We start from the raw sequence: 26708 nt of genomic DNA on the forward strand, positions 1-26708 counted from the left end.
CTGAAGAACGTGAAAAGTATACCATATAAAGACGGTGGCAAGGCATACTTAGGAACGGAATATTCGACCCATTCATGGCGGATCTGAAAGAGGACATGTGGACGTTGGACACAATTGTATTTGCGTCTTCATAGCTTGAAGTGGAGGGAACATACATGTACTTGTAGCATGTACATGGAGCCGTTGGGGTCTAAGATAGGGGACACAATCGATCATAAAAATTCATATTTCCTCATTCCCTCCTTGTCCCCTACGGACCCTTCATGAGATATCGATCCTCAGGAATCCATCAATCTGTTCATGTAACATCATTTGCTCTTCTTTCTTCTTCCGGGATTTTGAATGAGAACTTGAACGTGGAATACATGATGTGGCACACAGGCCGCAAATCGCTGGTCCACATTGTAGACACAGGCAGCAACTGAATACTATGAGAAGGCCAATACCTAGGAAGGATAGGACTTTCCATCCCCAGGCTGACAACACGCTCCAGAACCAACCGGACCATGTCCAGGTGCCTGGATTCTGATGTATCTGGCTTGCAATCTTGTGAAGACGGGTTATGGCTTTGTATACGGATGGCGCGTTTTCTGGAATGAAAACACAACAACTTGATCCGATGACTCTACAGGCTCCGCCCCTATCGGCCAGGATGACGTCAAGGACAAGACGATTTTGGAGAACAACAATCCGCATCGCAGACTGCTCCTCTGTTAAGTTGCCTAGGGCAGAGGTAGTTTCATTCACTACTGCTTCAAGGGTTCTGGTTAATCTACGTATCAGTTTACTATTAGAGACAACACCTATGTATGGAAAGAGACCTTTATTGAAGTCTGTATATTGTTCCCATGCTGTTTCAGTGTAGTCGACAATCGGGAGATCTCTCTGGGGTCTATTGTGTACTAGATGGGTGTTTCTATGATAATCAGGAGGGGCTAGGAAAACAGGTGGCAGAAGGAATGCAATGTAACAGGTACCATCCCAATCTAGAGGTAAACGTATATATGCGGTATGACCACAAATGAAGTAGGAATGATGGGAAGCTCTAAATGTAGACTTGCCTTTATCACTGAATTCGATCACAGTAGTACATTTACTATGACCCAGGTGTACTGAACCATTCTTTCTTACACATAATGCACCTTTGACTGGTAATACGGACATAGCAGGCAAGACTGGTGCAGTTTCAGATTCGACATTTAGAATCATGAGGTTAAGTGTAAAGTTACCTAATCCATATACTTCATTTTCTAGGTCAGTTCCTGTCCTTTTGGGAAGTCCCTCCTTGTTAGGGTAGCAGGCTTTAAGCAAAACTAAGTTCAGGTTTCCCCATACCCAGTTGCTCTGGTAAACTACGGTATTTGAATCTAAAGAATTAATCAAACTAAACCATGCGCCACAGGAACCATTGTGCGTGAATGGATACGGAAAGAGGGGCAGAACTCCCTTGTATTTCTGATAGGGAGGGAGTCGGCCACATATCCAACAATTAGTAGCGTTGCTGGCCTGATGGGAGTGATGTAACATACTAATGAATGTGTTGTTGCGCAGCGCAAGTCTATAGGGCAACTCATGTGAAGGTAATTCGCTAAAAGAATGTTCAGCAGAAACATTGTAAGCAGAATGAGCACGCTTGAAAATAGGATAGTATATGTGCAACAGTATACTTGCAGCAATAATCAGAAGATTTAGAAAAAACATAATCAATAATGTCACTATACAGTGACTATGAAGTGATTTACAATATGCACGTTTCTTGAGCTGTTTCTGTCTATCTCTCTCTCGATTTTGGTCTAGAGGATACATGTCAGAGACTAATTTAACCGATTCACCTAGGAGAGGACTTAAACAATCAAATTGTCTGACTTGCTAGACCTTAGTTTCAGTTTATAGTTTTGGGAAGCAGTTTTCTCGACCAGGGGGAGTTTTGAATCAGTCTGTGGAGGGGGGCAGGGCTGAGAGTTCAAATCAGAAGGCAGTCCATGAAATTTCTTGATGTGGCTCGAGTGTAGCCAACCCTTGCGACCCTCGACCTTTACTGCTGTCCTCGTGGTCAGGAGTACTAATTTCGGCGTTTGCCAGCGAGGCTCCAGCGGGCTCCTCCTGTCGAAATTTCTTATGAAAACAAAATCTCCGGGAACCACTTCATGGGGCTTCACCTCGGTGTTGTCGGGAAAGGCTGCAGCTACCTGTGAACGGCAAGATTGTAGTGCAGACATCAAGGAAGCAAGGTAATCTGTCAGCATATTACAATCAACATCAGTGATTTTACGAGGTATAGGCGTCCCCCACATATTTGGTGGCCTACCGAAGACCACCTCGTACGGGGATAGCCCTGTTCGAGAATGTGCTATCATTCTCATGTAAAATAGTGCAACTGGTAAGGCTACTATCCAGTCGACGCCTTTCTCTCTACAGATTTTAGAAAGTCGAATTTTCAGAGTCTGGTTGTGACGTTCCACGAGACCTGCTGCCTCGGGATGCCGGACACAGTGGAATTTCCATTGATAGCCTAACAGGAGTGAAATGTGTTTCATCAGCTCGGATGAGAACGGTTGGCCATTATCTGAGTACACGATACGGGGCAAACCATACCGTGGGAAGAATTCACGAACCAGCTGCTTGGCAGTGGTCGGGGCAGTGTAATCTGAGACTGGATATGCTTCTGTCCAACGGGAAAGAGCGCATACAACTACGAGAACATATTTGAATCCTCGACATCGTTCCATCTGGATATAATCCATCTGGAGGACTTCAAAAGGGTGATCAGGAGGTTGAAATCCACCTTGCTCTACAGGTACGCCTTTACCTGGGTTGAACTGACAACAAATCATGCAAGTACGGACTTTCTGTTTGGCTGCAGCTCGTAAGTGTTTATTAAACCAAATGTTTTGAATACTGTCTAACATAGCTTTTTCTCCTAGATGTGCTGGACTATGTATTGTGTTAATGATAACTTGAACCATTGAGTCAGGGAGAAACCATGTAGATTTTCCCTTCGTCATCCATCCCTGATCTGTTTGGATCCCTCCTAGTTCAGTCCATTTCTTGATTTCCTCTGGGGTAGCATGTGTCTGTATGTCAATTACATCAAGGGCGGGATCCCTAACTGTCATGCAGTGTGTCGGTGTCGGAACTATTGTCTTTGTCAAGTCAGTTACATGAATCCGATTCTGTGCTGTTTGCTTAGCTGTTCGGTCTGCTAGGTCGTTACCCTGGGAAATGATATCGGTGACTTTTGTATGAGCCTTGCACTTCATGATAGATATCGAAGTAGGCAGATGTATTGCTTCTAACAGAGCTTGAATGAGGGGACCGTGTTGAATGTTGGCACCGTGAGAAGTCAAATAACCTCTCTCTCGCCAAAGGACTCCGAAGTTGTGTACAACTCCGAATGCATAACGTGAATCTGTGTATATGTTGACTCTTTTATTTTTGGCTTGAATACAGGCTTGTGTCAGAGCGATGAGCTCTGCTGCTTGAGCTGACAATGTGTCAACACAATTTGTTTCAATAACTTAAGTGTCTGTCGTGACTGCGTAAGCGGCCACTAACTCTCCTGTACTTGTTCTCATGCATGAACCATCCACATAAAGTGTCAGGTCTGGATCTGGTAATGGAATATCTGTCAAGTCTTGTCTGGGTTTTGTCGTAATAGTAATGACTTCAATACAATCATGTGCCAGTGGGTCTGTTCCACTTAATGGCAAAAGTGTGGCAGGATTTAATGTACTGCAGCGTCTGATTTCTATGTGTGGCTGAAACAATGTTAATTCGTAACCTGTCAGTCGTGCTATAGTCAAGTGCTGAGTCTGAGTTCGGTTTAAAAGAACTTCCACGGAATGTGGAACTTGCACTGTCAATTGATGTCCTAATACTATGGAATCGCTTTGTCTGATCGCTAAAGCTGTCGCTGCGACTGATTTCAGGCACGTAGGCAGAGCCTGAGCTACTGGATCTAATGTGCTAGAAAAGTAAGCACACGGCTTGTGTGAACCTGCTTGTTCCTGAGTGAGTACTGACAAGGCAGTACCTTTGCGTTCTGTAACAAAGAGTGTAAAAGGCTTACTGTAACATGGTGTCGCTAAAACAGGTGCTTGACATAAGGCTTTCTTTAAGTCTTCAAAAGCTTGTGTATGTGCCTGAGTCCAAGGGAGGACAGTCGAAGTCGCTGCCTCCTGGGTTGTCAACTGAATGAGTGGTTTTACTAGAAATGCATATTGGGGAATCCATTGTCTACAGTACGAAGTGAGACCTATGAAGGCCCGCACCTCCTTTTGTGTCTTGGGTGGTGGCATGTTTACAATTAACTGGATGCGATCAGGTGTGAGCTGTCTTCCCCCCTTGGACAGCAAGTGCCCAAGGTACACAACTTGCTGAACACAGAATTGCAGCTTCGAAGGGGACACCTTGTGCCCCTTGTCGGCCAGAAAATGTAAAACCGTCAGTGATGCTTTTTCACATTCGGGTTCGCTTCGGGCGGTGATCAGCAGATCATCGACATACTGAAGCAGTGCAGTGTTAACAGGCATGTGGATACTGTCAAGTTGTCTTTTCAGTGCTTGGCTATAGATGCTGGGGCTTTCTGTGAATCCTTGAGGTGCGCGTGCAAATCTGAAGCTTCGTCCATTTAAACTAAATCCGAACAAATATTGGCTTTCCGGATCGATTGGGACGCTAAAGAAGGCGTTCTTGAGGTCAATTACAGTAAAGAACGTTGCTTCTGAATCAATAGCTGTCAATAATGAAGAGATATCTGGAACCACGGGATATTGTGGTACAATGCATTTATTCAATTCGCGCAGATCAATAATTAATCGATAAACTGGAGGTGCATTTGGATCAGTTCGTTTAAGAACCGGAATTATAGGAGAATTACAGACATTGGAGTCGGTTTCCACAACCACTCCTTGTGCAATGAGCTCGTCAATGATTTGCAGCAAAGCCACTACAGCATCTGGAGGTAACTTGTATTGTCGAATTCGTGGTAATACCACTCCTGCTTTGAGTGTGACTCGATATGGTGTAATATGCATACAACCTACATCAGTGGGGCCTTGTGCCCATAAATGTGCAGGGACATTCTGTAACCTGTGATCCATGTCTCTAAATACATAGTGACCTTTGAAGTCACGCAAAAATAGTCGTACCCCCTCCGGGGAACAACATATTACAGCTCCTAGAGCTTTCAGTGTCTTTATACCTAACAAGTTTTCTGGGCATGATTTTGTAAGCAATAGATCTGTAGTCCGTGTCAATGGACCGACTGCAAGAGGAAGAGGTTGCGATACTTCGTTAACAATAGGTTTTCCTGAAAATCCAAGGGAAATATTCTGTTAGCCTGAGAGGGGTGCCCCTGGAACCTCGTCGTGACTTATAGTTGTTCTGCTTGCCCCTTTATCAATTAAAAACTTTCTGTCTTTCCCTAATACTTGACTATGTACATAAGGACCCTCTTGATCTACGGGAACCTCAATAAGGGGTAAGCCAACTTCCCTCTCTAGGCTGTTTCATGTGTATCGCTGATAATCGGGATAGTCATTTTGTGCATACTGGTACATCTGTTGTGTCGTGTTCTGTGTTGCGGCAATAGGCTGTGACTGTGGTACCGCTACGGTCTGTTGTGCAGCTTGCATAGGCTGTACATTCTGGGGAACTTGTTGTTGGATCTGATCCTGTCTAGGTGGACGTGGTCTCTCCTTGGTTTTACCCGTAGAGATATTATGTTTCAGAACTGCCAAATCGTTTATATAATGACCTGGCTGTTTACAATAGTTGCATGTCCCTTTAACAGGAACCGCAGAATTACTGGACTGTGTCGCACCCTTTTTATGACAGTCAGCCGGAACTGACTGGGCGACGAGCATTTTCATTTTCGTGTCTTTCATACGTCTCTGTTCGTGTTCTTGTTCTTCTCTAATTCTATTCTGGTGGTACTGTAACATTTGTAACATTTGTGACGGGGTATTAGCTTGCCAAGAGCTCTCTACTTTCAATACTCTGTTCTTAACCTGAGGCAAGGAATTCTCGACTAGTTTCGTTACAAAAAGATGTGGATATGAATCGCTACTTGCTTTCAGGCCGCTATTAATACCAAAACATTTTTCAAATCGGGAATAAAAATCACTAGTGTCTTCATCGGGTTTCTGTTTGCAAGCTGAGATTGCTCCCCAGTCTTCCTTTTTCGTAGTTAATAAACGTGGCAATACTTGTACTAATAATCCTGGTAATGCTTTAGTTTTGTCTCCAAGCCCTACGCCTGCAGTTCGGGCATTTTCTTCGTTTTCTAATGCTGTCCAATCAATCTTTTGTTCTCCCACCTCCCACTCTTTTTCTTTGAGTTTCTCGTAAATACCGGCAGGCAATAATACTTTCAATATTTTCATAATGTCAGGATAGGTATAATCACCCATGAGTAACATGTCTTTTATTTCACGGTGAAAACCTGCTGGATCTCTGTCATGGCTGGGCACTAATTTTTTCATTTCCAATAGTTCTATTTTAGTTATAGGCGTGTACACGAACACGCGTCTAAAAGTATTATCATCATTTCTAACTGGGTGCACTTCGCGTAAGGGATTCTGTCTGTCTATGTAATACGTCTTTCTTTCCATGGAGGGAGCTGGATCATGTTCTGGACACAAAAAGGCACTATATCTGTGCCGATATTCTAGAATTACTTTAATTAGATCGGTACCTAGACCTCTCCATTTATTCATGAGTAGTTCTATCAGTATATCAGGTAGGGGACCAGGATCGGAGTGTTGGCCTTTATATAATATAAGGAGATGTTGTATCATGTATATACCAGCTAAACGCTGCTCGTCTGGTGAAAGATTCAAAAACGTATGTACTAGCGCGTCATCACTATATTTATCAGAACTGTCAGCCCATTGTACTGCTGACCTGGCTAATTCTTGTTCATCCATAGAATCGAGTACATGGTACCCCATTCGTTCTTGAAGTATTTTATCAGTAGCCTGAAACAAATGTTCAGGGGTCCTTGGGTTTGACATAGCTGCTTGAAAAATTCTCTTACTTTCTGGACGTATCGGACGTATTGGATTATTGAAGGATCTTCCTTTTCCTACATAAGCTATCGTTTCTCTAGCTGGTAATTGTAATTGTCCTGTTGTCATTTCTAGTTGTTCCTCATCCCCTGAGGACTCGGTTTTATCTGCATCTGTTTCTCTTTCAGGCTGTTCTTTTTCACATATTTGTTCTACTTTTTTTCTGATCCTTCGGTACATACTTTCTATACTATTCTGTTTATCATGTTTTCCGTCTGCTATATTCTGGCCCCATTTGTTGAGTGACCTCATTTCTTCCGCGTCTACACCTGGCCTATCTCTGTGTCTTATCAGGCAGTTTATGAAGAAGCATAACAACAGTTTTTGCGTGTCCACTTTCTGGTATGCCATGGCTTCGCCAATACTTTCAGGACCTTGCCCTGTTTGGACAAAGTGATATATTTTGTCTAGATGTTCAATCATTCCTGGTAGTATCATTAAATAGTTCGCAACTCGTCGTAGACGTACTGATGATAGCATCATTCTGTCGTCTTTACCTGGTACTGGATCATATCTACAATCTGTAAGAGGCTCTTTAAATATGTCATAATTCGCTGTTTGAGGTGTACGTTGGTGTGCTAGATCCCTATAAGTCAATCGACGCACTGATGGCGGCGTATGAAAACTTCCTGTCGCACCTCCTGAGGTGCTAGGTCCAAAAGGATTCGTTGGGTGTAAGGTAGGAAGAATAGGTGCAGGAAGAAGTGGAGGAACGGGTGGAAGATTTGGAACAGATGCAGGAGTATGTTGCTGCAGAAGCGGGGGCGGATTATCTCGGGGTCGAGCACCATTAGCAGGTGGTGTGCGTGGCGGCGGAGCATTAACATATTCGGGGGCTACATCGTCTAAATAGGAAGAAAGGAAAATGTCCTTTGCGGTCTTGGGGTGTAATTTAGTCGGAAGCAATGGAGGTGGCAGATCTTTTGGTACTTCCAGGGTGGCCTTAGGTAAGCCCTCGGCCAGAAGAGGATACATACCATTCATAAGAGTGTTTCGTTGTCTGTCTACTTGTTCTGCTTTTACTCGGATACCTTCCTCAATTAATACATTTTCTCTGGCTTTTTCTGAATCCTCCCTACTTTTCTCTTCTTTTCTGAGCGCTTTCTCTGTGCGTCTATGCGATTCTTTACGCCATAATTCAATGGCATCTTTCTGTGACTGTCTGGCTTTCTTTTTCCATAATGCTTCTTCTACTCTCATGATGCAATCTGCATCCCATGTCCCAGCAACGGGCCATCTCTGATTCTCTGCTAAATCCTTGGTGTAGTCTACCCACAATTCGAGATATAATACGGCATCTAGGCCATGTTTATGGTACATAAAGTACCCTGGAGTGTCCCTAGGTGGAATGGGAACGGCTTCTTCGAGTATCCCTTTTCTAGTTTTTATCTGTCTTAATTTTGAAAATAACGGCATCTTAAACCTTGCTACTTGATTCTTACTCGGACTTGAACACAATTAATACAATAAACACAGTAATGAAGATCGAACAATCACTCATACCACGACATTTAAAACATATTAAAACATTTTAGAACGAACAATGATAATCAGAATAAAGCTAGTTAACTGCATAATACTAGATGTACTGCTAAACAGCACAGATACACTGCTGAAACAGTGCAGACCAGGTCTGTGTACCCAAACCCGTCTTGACCGGCACAAACCAATGCGCACGTCTAGATGCGTCCCCAGCAACGGTACTCACCGGGAAGCACGGAACGGAACAGAAGGCCTCGGAAGTCTGGACTGGACTAGACCAAACTGGACTGGACTCGACTCGTGACTTAGATACTTCGGACTTCGGAATCTGGTGGGCCTCTTTATACCTCGGATCTTGCTCTCTCAGCTAGGCTCTGGTCGGGATCCTCCGCACTCCTCACCGCCTCGTCTGGGTGTTGATCGCAGCCTCAGTCACCCCCGTTGGCCTGAGGGAGATACAAGAAATCCTGCGGGTACGCGTAGTTGTCCGTCCGGCTGTGGCAGGAGACCGGGTCTGCAACGCACCTCCGGCGCGTGGGGTGTGAGAGGTGTCCCTGTTCGGGCGCCAATTTATGTGGTAAATTTTAATTACCTGTACTTAATTTATGCGGTAAAATTCAATAAGAATAACTCAGTAAAAATAAGAGGCAGAATCCGTGGTATTTGAGGTTTTAAAATGGGTTTATTCCTTACAAAGGAATTGGTTCGAACCAGGCAATCGTATTCCGTCACCACGAAGGTTCGGGAAGGGATAGAGCAATACTTTATTGACAGGTTATCATATATATAGTAAATGCATTACAGTAAAGACATATGCAGAAGGCGTGACAGCTGAGAAGAGAGATAAGAATACACATACGTAATGAATAAAGGCGTTACAATAGGCGTGCATGAAGGCGTGCACTAGAAACGTCATTATGATGATGACACAGGTGGGTGGATCCATAAGTGAATCCTGCAAAGTCAGCAGAAATACTTGGCAGAGATGCGCGCACAGTAGCATGACGTGTGATTGACGTGTAACTGGAGGGTGAAGGGGACTTGACATTTAGCCCTACATGAGGAGACAGAAGTCTGGGATGTCAGAACAACCTAATCCCAAATCGTATCTAATATCTTGTGTTTAAGGAACTGTATTATCTGGAAGGAAAGGTCTCTCAGGCAGAGGCTATCCTATACTAACTACTAGTGCGTGTATAAGCGTCTACGTGTCTACATGAGATGCGAGGGGGCATGGGCCTACCATGGCAACAGTAGCCATGAATTACTTGCACGGAGATAGTAAGGCCGGGCCCTTTGCTCTATAGCGGGAAGAATGTTTACCTAAACTACTAGACAGGAATTCATTTCTCGAGGAGCGGAGCAGATAACTTGAAGGCTGAATACAGTTTTGGCAGGTAACAGGCCGGGCCAGGCACCGTTAGCCGCGCAGGAAGTAAGACAAAGGTCATGGATACAGATACAGGTCCAGGCTGGAGCATTCAGAGGCAGAAGGCAGGAAAAGCTCGATGGCAGAATTCAGGGCCTACCTTGCCAGAGCTCAAGAACGTGAAAAGTATACCATATAAAGACGGTGGCAAGGCATACTTAGGAACGGAATATTCGACCCATTCATGGCGGATCTGAAAGAGGACATGTGGACGTTGGACACAATTGTATTTGCGTCTTCATAGCTTGAAGTGGAGGGAACATACATGTACTTGTAGCATGTACATGGAGCCGTTGGGGTCTAAGATAGGGGACACAATCGATCATAAAAATTCATATTTCCTCAGATGGACGGAGCATCAGAACCAATCAAACACTCACACCCAGTCAACAGATCTGGGTTTGATCCATCACCCTTCTTTAGCCCACTCTGCCACCCCAGTTCAGACATGGCCATATGCAAATCAGTCTGACCCTGTGCCTCATGGGAACAGTCCAGCCCTAACTGCCAAGCCACGCCTTCCCTGGACCGGAAACAAGCTTCCTAGGACCGGTTTCTGGCATTTCAGCCGTCTTCAGCCAGGCTTGCTTGAATCCAGTGGCAAAGTGAGCAAGGGACTCACGTCTGAGCATAACCTGCCAACTTATGGCGAACAAAGCGGTACAAAAGGGGGTGGTGATGGACGGAGCATCAGAACCAATCAAACACTCACACCCAGTCAACAGATCTGGGTTTGATCCATCACCGTTCTTTAGCCCACTCTGCCACCCCAGTTCAGACATGGCCATATGCAAATCAGTCTGACCCTGTGCCTCATGGGAACAGTCCAGCCCTAACTGCCAAGCCACGCCTTCCCTGGACCGGAAACAAGCTTCCTAGGACCGGTTTCTGGCATTTCAGCCGTCTTCAGCCAGGCTTGCTTGAATCCAGTGGCAAAGTGAGCAAGGGACTCACGTCTGAGCATACCCTGCCAACTTATGGCGAACAAAGCGGTACAAAAGGGGGTGGTGATGGACGGAGCATCAGAACCAATCAAACACTCACACCCAATCAACAGATCTGGGTTTGATCCATCACCGTTCTTTAGCCCACTCTGCCACCCCAGTTCAGACATGGCCATATGCAAATCAGTCTGACCCTGTGCCTCATGGGAACAGTCCAGCCCTAACTGCCAAGCCACGCCTTCCCTGGACCGGAAACAAGCTTCCTAGGACCGGTTTCTGGCATTTCAGCCGTCTTCAGCCAGGCTTGCTTGAATCCAGTGGCAAAGTGAGCAAGGGACTCACGTCTGAGCATACCCTGCCAACTTATGGCGAACAAAGCGGTACAAAAGGGGGTGGTGATGGACGGAGCATCAGAACCAATCAAACACTCACACCCAGTCAACAGATCTGGGTTTGATCCATCACCCTTCTTTAGCCCACTCTGCCACCCCAGTTCAGACATGGCCATATGCAAATCAGTCTGACCCTGTGCCTCATGGGAACAGTCCAGCCCTAACTGCCAAGCCACGCCTTCCCTGGACCGGAAACAAGCTTCCTAGGACAGGTTTGTGGCATTTCAGCCGTCTTCAGCCAGGCTTGCTTGAATCCAGTGGCAAAGTGAGCAAGGGACTCACGTCTGAGCATACCCTGCCAACTTATGGCGAACAAAGCGGTACAAAACGGGGTGGTGATGGACGGAGCATCAGAACCAATCAAACACTCACACCCAGTCAACAGATCTGGGTTTGATCCATCACCGTTCTTTAGCCCACTCTGCCACCCCAGTTCAGACATGGCCATATGCAAATCAGTCTGACCCTGTGCTTCATGGGAACAGTCCAGCCCTAACTGCCAAGCAAAGCCTTCCCTGGACTGGAAACAAGCTTCCTAGGACCGGTTTCTGGCATTTCAGCCGTCTTCAGCCAGGCTTGCTTGAATCCAGTGGCAAAGTGAGCAAGGGACTCACGTCTGAGCATACCCTGCCAACTTATGGCGAACAAAGCGGTACAAAAGGGGGTGGTGATGGACGGAGCATCAGAACCAATCAAACACTCACACCCAGTCAGACTGGGAGTGAGTGCTTGCAATGTTCAACACTCCGTCCATCATTACCTTTGGTTTTTGCTTTGTTCGCCATAAGTTGGCAGGGTTTGCTCAGACTGGATTCAAGCAAGCCTGGCTGAAGACGGCTGAAATGCCAGAAACCGGTCCTAGGAAGCTTGTTTCCGGTCCAGGGAAGGCATGGCTTGGCTGTTCAGGCTGGATTGTTCCCATAAGGCACAGGGTCAGACTGATTTGCATATGGCCATGTCTGAACTGGGGTGGCAGAGTGAGCTAAAGAACGGTGATGGATTAAACCCAGATCAGTTGACTGGGGGTGAGTGCTTGCAATGTTCAACACTCCGTCCATCATTTCCTTTGGTTTTTGCTTTGTTCGCCATAAGTTGGCAGGGTATGCTCAGACGTGAGTCCCTTGCTCACTTTGCCACTGGATTCAAGCAAGCCTGGCTGAAGACGGCTGAAATGCCAGAATCCGGTCCTAGGAAGCTTGTTTCCGGGCCAGGGAAGACATGGCTTGGCTGTTCGAGCTGGACTGTTCCCATGAGGCACAGGGTCAGACTGATTTGCATATGGCCATGTCTGAACACGGGTGGCAGAGTGAGCTAAAGAACGGTGATGGATTAACCCCAGATCAGTTGACTGGGGGTGAGTGCTTGCAATGTTTAACACTCCGTCCATCATTTCCTTTGGTTTTTGCTTTGTTCGCCATAAGTTGGCAGGGTATGCTCAGACGTGAGTCCCTTGCTCACTTTTCCACTGGATTCAAGCAAGCCTGGCTGAAGACTGCTGAAATGCCAGAAACCGGTCCTAGGAAGCTTGTTTCCGGTCCAGGGAAGACATGGCTTGGCTGTTCGGGCTGGACTGTTCCCATGAGGCACAGGGTCAGACTGATTTGCATATGGCCATGTCTGAACTGGGGTGGCAGAGTGAGCTAAAGAACGGTGATGGATTAACCCCAGATCAGTTGACTGGGGGTGAGTGCTTGCAATGTTCAACACTCCGTCCATCATTTCCTTTGGTTTTTGCTTTGTTCGCCAGAAGTTGGCAGGGTATGCTCAGACGTGAGTCCCTTGCTCACTTTGCCACTGGATTCAAGCAAGCCTGGCTGAAGACGGCTGAAATGACAGAAACCGGTCCTAGGAAGCTTGTTTCCGGTCCAGGGAAGACATGGCTTGGCTGTTTGGGCTGGACTGTTCCCAAGAGGCACAGGGTCAGACTGATTTGCATATGGCCATGTCTGAACTGGGGTGGCAGAGTGAGCTAAAGAACGGTGATGGATTAAACCCAGATCAGTTGACTGGGGGTGAGTGCTTGCAATGTTCAACACTCCGTCCATCATTTCCTTTGGTTTTTGCTTTGTTCGCCATAAGTTGGCAGGGTATGCTCAGACGTGAGTCCCTTGCTCACTTTGCCACTGGATTCAAGCAAGCCTGGCTGAAGACGGCTGAAATGCCAGAAACCGGTCCTAGGAAGCTTGTTTCCGGTCCAGGGAAGACATGGCTTGGCTGTTCGGGCTGGACTGTTCCCATGAGGCACAGGGTCAGACTGATTTGCATATGGCCATGTCTGAACTGGGGTGGCAGAGTGAGCTAAAGAACGGTGATGGATTAAACCCAGATCAGTTGACTGGGGGTGAGTGCTTGCAATGTTCAACACTCCGTCCATCATTTCCTTTGGTTTTTGCTTCATCCATTAGGGCACAGCCACTATGTCAAGTTCAAAGCAAGTTACAAAAGCAGATTTCAGACTTTTCAAATACCATCTAAGCACTGTTTATGAAAAAATCCATCTTCAGCTCTAGGCTACACTGTCTTGAAGTTCATTCGAAATGGCATTACATTGAAGCAGGTTTCATTATGGCTCTTACAGCAATATGGAATATGCATATAGGCTTACTGTTAAAGAATCTTTCAATCTAAGACCACACCTATGGAATATAATAAAACATTCTAAATGTATTCTTGAGGAAAACTCTTTTAATATTTAATTGTCAGCTGTATTCACATATTAGAGGGACCAACAGATGTTCATGTCTAGCACCATGGTACTCATACCTTGTTCTTGAATGACAAGAGAAACCAGGAAACTTGTTTTTTCTTGAATTTTTGAAAATTTCGATGTTCATCAATAAATGCAATACATATTTTCTTTTGGTGAGGAAATACATAAAGAATTAAATCTCCTTTTCTATGAATGAAGAAAATTGAGTGTCCTCTTTATTTATTTTTTGCACTTGCAATCAATTTAGGGTGGTTATATATCACCTTACAGTAATCACACTCAAGTGGTTTATATGTTTTGAGGCATTTTCAAAATATCTGAGTTCATCCTGGTATGACACCATCTCAGGATGTTGGGTTCCCCAGAGACATTTTAAGGTAGGATTCAGAGATGTGGTGTAGCAAACTGTTGTCTACCTGTTGATGGTGCCTCTGCTTTCTTAAAGGTAAGAATGGGATGGGCTTCCTAAGGCAGTTTATTGTACAGTGTAACTGATGGGTAAATAACATGTATCTCTTCTTCCATTTTTGCAAAGTTCAACAGAAAGGTGTAGTGTTTCTCCCTCAGGTGTACCTGCGATCATCAGTTTTGATCTTAACTCAATAGATTCAAGCTTAGTGACTTGTAAAATATATTCCCACCCTAGATAGTAGCACTGCTAGAACTATTGGTGCCTTTGCCAATAGCATAAACATGTGCAGATATAGAGGAACATGGATTTTCTGGTCACAATATCTTGGGACATTCACCCGCAGCAAGCATGAATAGAGGCACATAACCTGATAAAATATATTTGTTTCACACCATTGTTTAAGTGTAGTTACCCTAATTTTACAGAGAAAGACCAAACCTTTCCTATGTTTACATTTCTTTGCATAAGGTTCCCTTGATCATAAGCAGTGAAAGATTAAATGTCAGGTCTTATATTTTCAGCCACAATAATAATCTCTTCACCATATCGAAAACTTGTTGAAATTAGGAAAGGCTAGCTGAAACAGGAGAAGCTGTTTCCCAAGTATAAAGTTAGGGAGCAGATGTTTCAGTGTGAACGATGAGAGGCTTTTGCGAAAGCCTCCCTTAATTTTAGCTATAATATTTTCTGAGAAATATCCAAGTTTGGCCAGCAATTAATATACATTCAGTAAAGTGCAGATAGTCAAGACGCCTACATTAAAAAATAAACACAGTTTACCAATCAATGCTGGGTCTGATCCTATTAGTGGAGAAGAGGACGAACTATGGACGATACCTGCTCTCATCCTACCACCAATTAGGAGGTGGTCAGCTGCTGTTTTACAGCTGAATGCTTTTGTTCTAGGTAACGGCCTGAGAGCGTGTAATGGAAGAACTCCATTAGAGATGGAGGGAAGGAAAACTTCAACCGTCAGGAGGGCCAGAGATGGGTAGATTACATTTTGTTGGACATCAGGTAATGGCCCCTAGATGTTGACATGGAAGTAATACAGCTGGAACATAGTGATCACAATGACCTGAACCTCACAATTCATTCAATGGAGCCCAATTCCTCCTCTTGTGAAGATAAACCATTTGATAAGAGGTGCGTCCCCTCAGGCAATCGTTGAATGCTGAGGTGGTGTGTTATCTCCGAGACTATCAAAAAACAGATCTATGAGGCTCTTTTCACTGTCTTGGAAGCAGTCTTATTGACTGGTGGGAATGCACTGATGGACGCTGCATGGGCCGATCTCGAAACCATCTGTAACTCCATGTTTCACACATACAAAGACTTTTATATGGTGGAATGTAGATCCCTCCGTAAGAAGGTTAATGTAACTTCATGGTACACGAACAACTGTAGGGCGGCCCGGAGATCACTTTCAGACGCCATTAGGAATGGTAGGAGGGACTCAATCAAGGAAGCAAGGACTTTCTACAAAACTTTGCTAGCTAAGGCTAAACGTGAATATGAGATGGAGAAATGGGAAGTTCTGGTGAATGCTGTGAAATGGAAAGACCATCGGCTGTTCTGGCATACTTAGGCCAATAGGACTCCAGATTTAGCTGCCATGTTGAATTCTAACAGCTCGGCAGCAGCATGGAATAACCACTTATCTGCTTGGATGATGGTGGGGGCCACTGGTGAGGCCAGGATTTGTACTGGTAGTGTTGAGTGCCACACTGCCACAGCAGTAGAGACTGCCTAAGCAAAGAATTATCCACCTAGGGAGGCCCCGCCTGAATTGACTGTAGATAAATTTCCCCCTATCACTGTAATGGAGGTTATTAATGCCATAGACTGAATCACTCCAGGAAGAGGGCCAGGACTAGACAAGGTGCCTGGGGATTTGTTTAAGACAGATAAGGCAATTTGGGACCCGTATTTTGCCATGTACTTTAATTGTATTTTGGGAGGCTTACCTACTCCACCCACTTGGATAGGGGCGAGATTGTACCAATCTGTAAGAAAGGCTCACGTCCCTGGCAGCTAATTATTGGCCAAGCAGTCTTATTGACAGCTCCCAAACTTTTTTCATGTATATTGTTGGATAGGCTGTGTGAGTGGGTTGAGGCTGTGGGTCTTATAACCCCCCTCCAAGCAGGGTTTAGATCTGGGACCAGTACCATCGACTATGTATTCAGATTACAACTTTAAACTGGAAGCATGTGGTCGGCTCTATGTTGTTTTTGTTGACCATGGTACTGCCTTTGATCTTGTGCCAAGGGAGTCCTTATGAGAAAGTTCTAACGGAACAGGGTGTCCCAAATTATCTTGTTGATGTCATTAAGAGGCTGCACCAGAAGAATGACGCACAGGTTAAATATAGCAGCATGGGGAGTTAACACCATCAATACCAGTTACGAGGGGGGTTAGGCAGGGCTCTGTTCTAGCCCCAACCTTGTTTTTACTATACATTAATGATCTGGAAGCCCGGCTAGAGAAGTGCAATCACGATGCCCCAAGCTTCATGGGTATGAAGATCCCTGTCCTTCTGTTCGCAGACGATTACCTATTGGTATCCAAATCCACTATGGGTATTCAAAATCTCCTGGACCAGTTTGGTGCCTTCTGTGAGCTGAAATGGCTTGAGATCAACCTTTGAGTACTTGAGCCTCACCTTGACAAAGAATGTTGGCTGGTTTGCCCAGATCCATCAGAACAAATTGAAGCTAAAAAAATATGCATGGGTCATCCTGAGGGGTTTTCAGGGTTCTAGCTTCCGACCAACATATCCGCCCATCCAAATTGTGAACCTACAAACAGCAGGTGAGGATTTCTATGGGAGAGAACTATGGGGACATGAGAGGACTATTACATTGGAGGAGTGTTAGAATTAATTTTTATGACCTATGGCAAATCTTCCAACTGGTACCCCACTCCTGCCATTACGGTTGGATTTGAGTCACACGTCCATCGCTCATAAAGCAGCCCTTAGACCTCTGCTCTATTGGAGATGGCTAAGGGTCTCAGTGGACCTTTACTATATCAGGTTGGTTATGAGGAGCTACTCAGGCAGCCCGGGGATTTTAGGATTCCCTGGTTTGAGCACATTAAGACTTACTTGGCAATGTTGAGATGCAAACATTTGTGGACGAACCCGGGAGCCATTTTCGGTGTCTAAAGCAGCATTTATGGGGCTTATTGGAGTCCTATAGACAGAGAATTGAGCAAGTACCGGAGTTTGGGTTCCTTGACACTAGCCTTTCTGGAATTCAAAGATTCTTTCCTCATGGAAGAATATATGGATTCCATTGACCCCCCGTTATTAAAACCCTTGTACATTAAATTCTGATTTGAGATCCTACCGGTGTGCCCCTTTACTGCTAAATGGGGGCAACATGATACTAACCTAAACCTGTTCTGCCCTTTCTGCCCCCAGATCAAGAAATGTATCAACAACATATTGTTCTTTTGTCAGCGCTATCATAATCACAGGAAGAAGTGGATATTACCCCCTGTCGGAGCATTGGGTTTGGGGATTTTGGGGTTGTCTCCAGAATCGTCAGATCTAATATATCACCCTTAATTGTGTTTGCTCTGTCCCGCTTCTTAATGGAACTATGGAGAATCAGACAAGTCAGTGTAGGGTCCTGAATACTGTATCACACTGCAGACTGTTGCTGTTGGCAATGTTACCTAAACAAATGCTCTAGTTACACCTTTAACCCCAAAGGCCTTCCTTAATGAGGTGCTAATTCTTCACGAGAATCCAGAAGTATCAGACATACGGCTGCAGCATGTTTTATGAAATCCTAAGACAAGCAATGTCTATTGATTAAGCATTGTTCAAAATGAACTTATGATAGGTTTTATTTTTTTCTTATATTGGTTTTATTGCTTTTAAAGTTTTGTTATGCCAATTGTATTTACGCAAATGTTTATGGCAGAATATGCTGAATAAAGAAATAAAGGTTTACCAAAATCAACTTTCATTGAATAGTCTTTCACAAGGCATTTAAAGTTAGTAAGGAAATTAATTTAGAAATGTACTTGGGCAGCACTTATCACAGTTTGGTACTAATGATTTGAAGAAATGCTCTCCCCCATTTTTCCATTGAATATTTGCAGCATAGAAGCTTTTAGTCAGAGCATGAACATAGATGTCTTCTGGCTTCCTCAGAAACAGAAATTTCCCTAAAATAAGGTGTAACAGAAATATGGATACATTTCTACAATTATTTCAACTTATCTGTCTTTATATAGTCAGGATAGCAGCACAAACAGATCTGGAAAAATGCACAACATTTTGAAACCGGGTTCTATGATATCCCAATTTACAATGTCGCCGATTACTTTACCAAAGAAATGATTACAGACTGGATAGATGGTCAACTGCCATTTCCAAGTAAGAGTGGACAACCTTTCCTGTCAAGCCACTTTTTTGCTCCTTTTGATACATGTATGTTTGCAGTGACACTTCCATAGTACACCTAGCTCGGAAGCAAACGAGTGCTGAACAGTGGTGGAGAGAGCCAAGATGCAGATATAAGATAAAGCGTCATGAAGGTGTGTATTTTCAGCACATTTGTGAATTTCAGGCGAGTTGGAGCAGTTCTGATGGTGATGTGGATATCATTCCACGTTTTGGGAGAATTGAAGGCTTGCCTTTGGCTTTTCCTGTTTCAGATTTTTTTGCAGTCTGTGGATGACCTGACTCCTATTGTAGGACTGTCTGCCTGAGATGATTAGTCTTGTGGCTGGGGGTGTTGGTATATCATTTCTGAGTGCCTTGTAGGTGATGCAGTTGTTCTTGAAGAATATGATTGATGCAGTGATTGTAGCTTTTGAGCACTGAGGGAAGTAGTTGAATACTTCATGCTCGTTGCAACTTTTGAAATGCCTTTCAGGGATAGCAAAGTGGAGACTGTCAGGCAATTGTTATGTACACCTTTTCATTTACTTATAGTATTTACTAGATTTTGGTTTACCTATTTCATTTCATTTCATTTCTCTACTTCTAGTTAAACCCATTGTTTGATTTGTTTATACTACCCTGGTTCTTGTGGTTATAGCGTTGACTCCGTTTATTGCTTCAGTCTATTGAGCGAAGCATTGCCTGCGTCCGGGTCAGCGAGAACCAGCAATTTCACTTCAGTCCAAAAATTGGCTTCTAGTTGAAAGGCTCTGACCCTTAATTCACCGCACACATGTATGTCTACAGGCAGAAGCGGCTAGCAGAAGCGTCCAGTGTGCTGGACAAGTGGTGAGGTGGGCAGGAGAGGTAGGCAGGGATAGGGGTCACAGGTGGGAAAAATAAACAAAACTGATAAAAAAAACCTTACCAACAGACAGCTGCGTCGTTCTCTTCTGCTCCTGTTCTCCAGCATCACAGGCCACGCGAAAGCCCTGTGGACAATCCTGAAGCTACTCTTACCCATGAGAACAGCTCCAGAATTGGCCTGAGTGCCCTTGATTTGCGCTCCAGGACAGACTGGGTGTCTGTGCCTGCTCTGTCTAACCCAGCTGTATTGCTGGGTTGGAGAAAGCTTTCAATGCACATGATAGTTTGGCCAGCTGAGACAAACTGTCAGATGCAGTGAAGGGATTGCACCTACAACTCCCCTCAGTGACTGTCATCCCGAGACCCAGCCCCCAAGACTCAGCAGGAAAGGAAAAATAAAATGAGTCTTTATAATCTTTTTATTTTTCCTTTCCTGCCTTTGTAGGGGGGGGGGCAACGCTCCTCTGTCATAGTGGAGGAGCCGCTGTCTACAGGCAAGTCCAAACACTCTCTGCAGAGTTTCAACAAATACAAGTGTCTTAAAACACATTGTTTTATGTAACACATTTCTGAAGCAAAAGAATGATGCATGATTGTGGGAATGGAAACTCACCTAGTTAGGCAAAGAATCTGAAGAGCTGCACAGATTCCACATTACACAAACTCTAGCTGCATTCCTGGCATTCATATGCTTCATTTCTAGTATAATCCATAACCTTCATAAAGAAATCAAAACATTTCCCTAATGATATTCAATAATTCTTGTATAGACTGATGGATAATTGTTAAATCAATTGCTCTGTCAGGTGTCTCTTCTTCATGCACCTTGCTATATACAGCACTTAGATTTGGGAGAACAGAAGTTTCAATTAAATATATGCTTCTGCTGAAGAGTGAGGCAAAAAATGCATTGAGCATGGATTCACACATGTTGGGTTCCATAGTTATCAGAAGAAGTGCTGGAACATGTGGTTGTAGTACATTTGCCATTCACCGGAAGCTCTGAAATTTTCTTTCATATACCTGTGTGTACATTTATTTTATTTTTCTCACCTATACTTTAAAGATTGATTGGCATTGTGAGGGATCAACCTCAGACATTGCAACCTAGAGTTATCTGGTTGTCTAGTTTTCAGAACTATCATAGGTTGTTAGAGTTTCTTAGTATAGCTGACCCTGGACCAAAGTTCAACAGCCATTCCATGGAAAATTGGAGAAAACAGAGGCTTTTTAGCCATAGTTTGACATTTAAGGGAAATCGTGGGTAAAAAATTAAATGTGTTGAGATCCATGTAAGTCATGCCGCTCTTGATTTCTAGGTGCTAGAAACAGGCCATCATGGACAAATTTGGAATTGATATTTGAAAGGCAGGCTGAGCATGGACATCATTTGGGAATAGTCAGGGGGTTGAAGCTGTGTTTTGCCCCCTCTGAGGCTAGGTGTCGCAAAGGAAATGCCAGGAGTAGCAGGGAACAAGCTAGAAGTCACAGCTGCGACCCCTGACTACTCTCAAATGACGTTCACGAGGCTGAGGATACTGATTTCAACAACAATAAAGCCAATTCCAGCAATGTTGGTTAAAAGGAACATGCAGTGACCTTTCCACTGGTGAAAGCGATGTCAGATTGGAGACCCATTTTGTTATGGCACCTCAAATGTTATCCACACTGCTTATTTTTGCTGTCCTAGAAGACAGCATATACATTAGCAGTGAAGGACAGAAAGCACTACTCTTGTGACGAAAAAAGTTCCAGACATAAGCAACATTTGGTGCCTGATTCACAAAGGAAAATGTACACTTTTATGTAAGTTTATGTTTGTTTTGGAATTCACAAAACCTCATTTTAATAGTTTGTGTGGAGACTCCACAGTTAGGGTGGAGAACTCCTCACATAAAAAGATAGTCATGCTGTATCTTTTTGTGTGCAGGGTTCTCAGGCCTGACTGAGGAGCATCCGCACTCCTAAACTTACTATTAAAATGCAGTTTTGTCAATTCCAAAACAAATGTAAACTTACACAAAACTGTAAGTTTACCTTTGTGAATAAGACCCTTATTTCTTATGTAAAACGTATAAGACATGTAATAAAGTGAACAAACTATAGCAAGTGAAGTTTAGCAACAGCGAAGGAGCCAATGCAACATTAGAAATTGTCAGGCACCTTCCCAAGGGAAGTGAACAATTTGTAACTACTGCTGCCACTTATGGAAGCCCTAACCCCCTGACATTCTGCGCCCGGTCCACTATATACCGACCTCAGGGGATTCCAGTGCAGCTTCTGTTGCATCTTCTTTCTACAGCATGTCCACATCTTCGCATACCCTGCTTGTTTCTAACACACTCTCACTGCCAGCCAAAAGCATAACCACACATGTTGGGCAAACCAACTAACACACTGGCACCCAAATTCCACATATTCATATACTGCCTGACATAAGTAACACAACTCCACTTACTGATGCCACACACTGGCACTGCTACCAACAACCACACACACATATCACCATTCAGCTTTGATGTCACCTTCATTCAGTAACATTGAAAAAAATTACAGTTCACACACAAAAGAAAAAACAAAAATGTTCAACTAATGACAGCACATTACAATTTAAATTTTTAGGTCTCACCAGGGACAGCCCATGTGCAATCTATTGCGAGTCCTTTAGTTACCTCACAAGGATTTTAGAAGCCCCCCATTACTTGCAATTGGTTGCCTTATTTGCCAGTGTCCTGGGTTTGCCCTTTCTATGGAGCATGGACATCACAATGAGGAAGCAATTAATTCATGAACAACTGTCAATTCCTGAAAGAAAATATAAATTATAAAAGCATGCGAAATTCACAGGTCCAACACAGAGCAACACAATGAATTCACATCCCAAAAGAAAATAAATTTGGAAAGCAAATGCAGAAAACAAAAACAAAAATGTTTTTGCAGAAGTTATCAAATTGGAAATTCACATGCCAAACAAAAGTAAAAAAAAAGCACCACAAGAATCACAAATTCCACTGCAGTGTCCTGAACCAAATATGAATGCATGAATGCCATTTGCCTTTAATACATAAATCACTGAAACGCAAACAAAGGGACTGACAAAGCACCTAACAACATGAAAGAGAATACGCAGATGAATGAAAATATAAATTCAGTTCAACAGCAATATGAAACAAAAAAAATGTGAAGAGGATAAGCACAAATCCAAACATGCTTCTAAGTATCACACACACAGAAAACATACTAGAAAATAACCTAAATTCTAGAAAATATAACATTTAAATTAGCAACAGTGCAATTTGCTTTTACAAAAAAGATCCAAAGAGAATCTAAAAACAAAGGCCTACATGACCAACAAGCATATGCAGTAGTGTGATAACAAGACAACATTGTGGTATTTACTAATTGTGATATTGTACTTATTCAGTTCCCTAAGTGTGTTATTTCATGAATGCTTAATGTTAGGTCATATATAGAATGTTGTAGATGTCACGATGTTCTATGCATGTGAAGGTTCTGCATAATGTCAGTTGTTGGTGACTCCTGCTTTCAGATGGATTGGATCTTTCTCTTTAGGATAAACATCTTGGATATGGTATCTCTATGTCCTGAACTAATTTCCAGGAATGCTTCAAACATATTTTTCAAGACCCACAAAAAACTCACACAAAAAAGATCTTACATACAGGAAAAATACCAAGCAATACTCAGTCAATGAGATATAAAAAGTACTGCAAACACTACACTCAACATTTACAATAACACTCATCTTTACCTTCAAAACATAAACCACCACCATAAAGGCCTCACATAAAAAAATAAACTCACAGTATCTGAAACACTACAATGGCACTATCACAAAAAAGACCAGTTCAAACTTAATAATGAAACAAAAACTAGACTCTACATATGCACAACCACAAATAAAGAGAAAACAATAGATTGAGATAATGAGAGAGGGAAAGAAAGAGAGAAGAGCCTCTCACGACTGAAAGCAACGTGAAAAAGTAACCGGAAACTTCAATGGCACTAAACGCTAATGCCCATATTGGCACCCAGTATATATTATATCATGCAATAATAAATAGCCTACGTTTTTCAGAGCCTACTATTTCAGGCCCCATTGTGATATGCCTCTAGAACACATGTGAGAAATGGCAACAAGCAAGTAACTTCCACATATATTAAAGTTCCGCAATTTTAAGAGGTCCAGCAAAGCGTCATGCAACGGGTTATTAATGAACATTGTGATGGATATCTATCTATCTATCTATTTATCTATCTATCTATCTAGCTATCTATCTGTCAATCTATCTCTCAATCTCTCTATCTATATAGCTATCTATCTAGCCATCTATCTGTCTGCATATTTTTTTTTTACTAAAAAACTGCTTTTATAGTGACGTTATAGTGATTTGTTGGAATGAGACACAAACTATTGTGAAAAACCCAGAAAAATCACTGAAATACATCAGTTTTAGTTTACTCAACTAATTATAAGGGAGCCCCCATCATGCATTGCTTCTGACCTCACATATTGCATCACCCATGACATGATAAATGTAGAAATATAGATATATATTTCCATTTCACACTTGGACCTATGTGTGTGTGTGTGTGTGTGTGGCATGTATAACCCATGCTGTGAGGACCAGATCGGTCCTCACAGCATGGGTACACCCTCACTGAACCAGTTAAACCCTATCTGTGTGAGGACCGGTGCATTATGAGGGCAGGTTCCCATAGTGTGTTTCAGCACTTTTGAGCAAGTGCATCAGAAAACTGAAAATGCTGCTATATTTGACTCGGTTCGCTTTATAACCTACCCTACTATAAAAGCGAGTGTGGAGTTAGAATAGTAAATACACACTCAATTATGGTCAATGCGTGTGTTCGTGCACATACACACATTTCACACACCAACAATAATGCTTTGTTTGCTGTGACACGACTTTGAGCCACATTACCATTTGCATAGTAATCGATGTAATCTAACCCTTTGTTGTCAGCGGATTTCATTCCCTCTTTTTCCTGTCCTAGGGATGCAAGAGCTTTCCAAATTGCACACAGGGTGCCTGCAATTTCAAGTGTGCCCTTGAACACTGATCAAATCGGTCAGTGTGCATCCCACTCAGCACAAATTTGACGTTTCCAAACCACCTCTACTCATTCCCCCCCTGATCAATGCACTGTTTTCTCGACAAGGGACAGGACCTAATCCTCTCTGAGTTTACAAATAATGTCACCCAGGCTTCAAATTACATGGGAGCTATTTGGTGATGGCGTCTGAGCTCAGTGTGTGTTTGCAGCTGGAAACATATTTGGAGGACATTCACATGAAGGAGACGGATGGGTTATCATCTTCTGAGGATAAAACAACGCTGCCTGACTGCATGAAGCAATCATGAGCTCCCAACGTCACATCAGAGGCTGGAAAACAACCAGCAAAGACATTATCTGTATTGGGAAATAAATTGCCGGCCTGAGCGCGCTATCGCTGGTAGGTCCATCCTAAGTAGCGCGTTTTAGTCGGTGGGAGCTCAGCGCCAGTACATATCACATGTTCTCTGCCCAGGCAAAATGACTTTAGGTATTCATCATTCGTTTCCATTTACTGTACAATGTCCCCTCTGTAGCGCATAATGGGGCATATCAACAAGGGCTTTATCTCTGCTTTTTTGGCTTTAAAAGCCAAAAATGCAGAGATAAAACTAGCGCCCTATCAACAACAGGGTGCTAACACGCAAATTTGCATGTTAGCACCCTTTTACTCTACGCATCCCCTTGCATCTCTAATGAGATGCAAAGGAGGCATTCCAGAGTAAAATAATAGGAGAAATGTCGCTAAGCGACATTTCTCCTATCAAGAATGTCGCTAACCCTGTTAGAGACAAAAAAAGCAGCGCTAACCACGGTTAACGCTGCTTATTTACGTCTGCTAATTTTCAGACTTAGCCATGATATCCTATGGAAGGAGGATATCATGGCTAAGTTTGCCTGTCTCTATCAACAAGGTAACATGTGATTATCTCTGGGTTTCCAGCGATAATCTCACGTTAGCCTGTTAGCGTGAGGATTTTTATCGCTATCGAGATAAGCGTTGCTAATAGCACGCTATCTCAGCGATAAAAATTCACGCTAGCCGGCGATAATTATCCTAGCGCTAAGTGCGCTTAGAGATAATTATCGCCGGTTGTTGTTGATATGCCCCAATGTTTCTAACAAGTCTAGTATTTTTATGGGATCTGAACACCTCATGATGCTTAATCGCTCTGTTTATTGTGTGTGTGCGGTGGGGTTCTAATGTAACGTGCTTTTTTGGTGGGTTTTCCTTAAACTGCTGCATGAATAACCGAGTGTAGTTTTTCTAGCGATAATTTTGCTGTTGTCATTCCGTGTAACAAATGACAAACAATTTTGTGTTATTATTTCCAAAAATGCAAGACAGACACGACCACTAAACAGAAAAAAGAATTGCTAATAACAATTAACATTTTCTATGTGACAGCTAGAAAACCACACACTAAAATATACATTTTATGTACAGTTCATTTGGCGTTTATTCGAAACTTCTACAACAAATGGTGTTTCGATTGAGTATAATTACTGTATAAGTGTCACATCACTTTTGTTTTTCACCATTATACAAGAACAAAGTAGTGCATTATCTAAGTCACTTAAAGCAAATGAAAACAAACACTGGCAAAGACTACATGGCGAAGCTGGTGCAATGGTTACGTTTTCATTTTTTACTGGTATGGTATCAAAATAAAAAATAAGGCAACAAAACTGCATGAACATTTCGGCCATATGACTGGAAGAAAAATGTAATTCTAAAAAAATTAACAATTGCAAATAATTTTAACAGAGCAGTATGGGTGTGTCTTATTAGTTTTAATGCACATCACAGGAAAATGTTATTTTTATAGGTGCGAAGAAAAGTTACTCTTGACTTTGAACTACTGCGCACTGAATGCACAGTTGAAACACACCAGAATGCTAC

This window comes from Triturus cristatus, chromosome 11, assembly GCF_964204655.1.
Source record: "Triturus cristatus chromosome 11, aTriCri1.1, whole genome shotgun sequence".
Classification (NCBI taxonomy): Eukaryota; Metazoa; Chordata; class Amphibia; order Caudata; family Salamandridae; genus Triturus; species Triturus cristatus.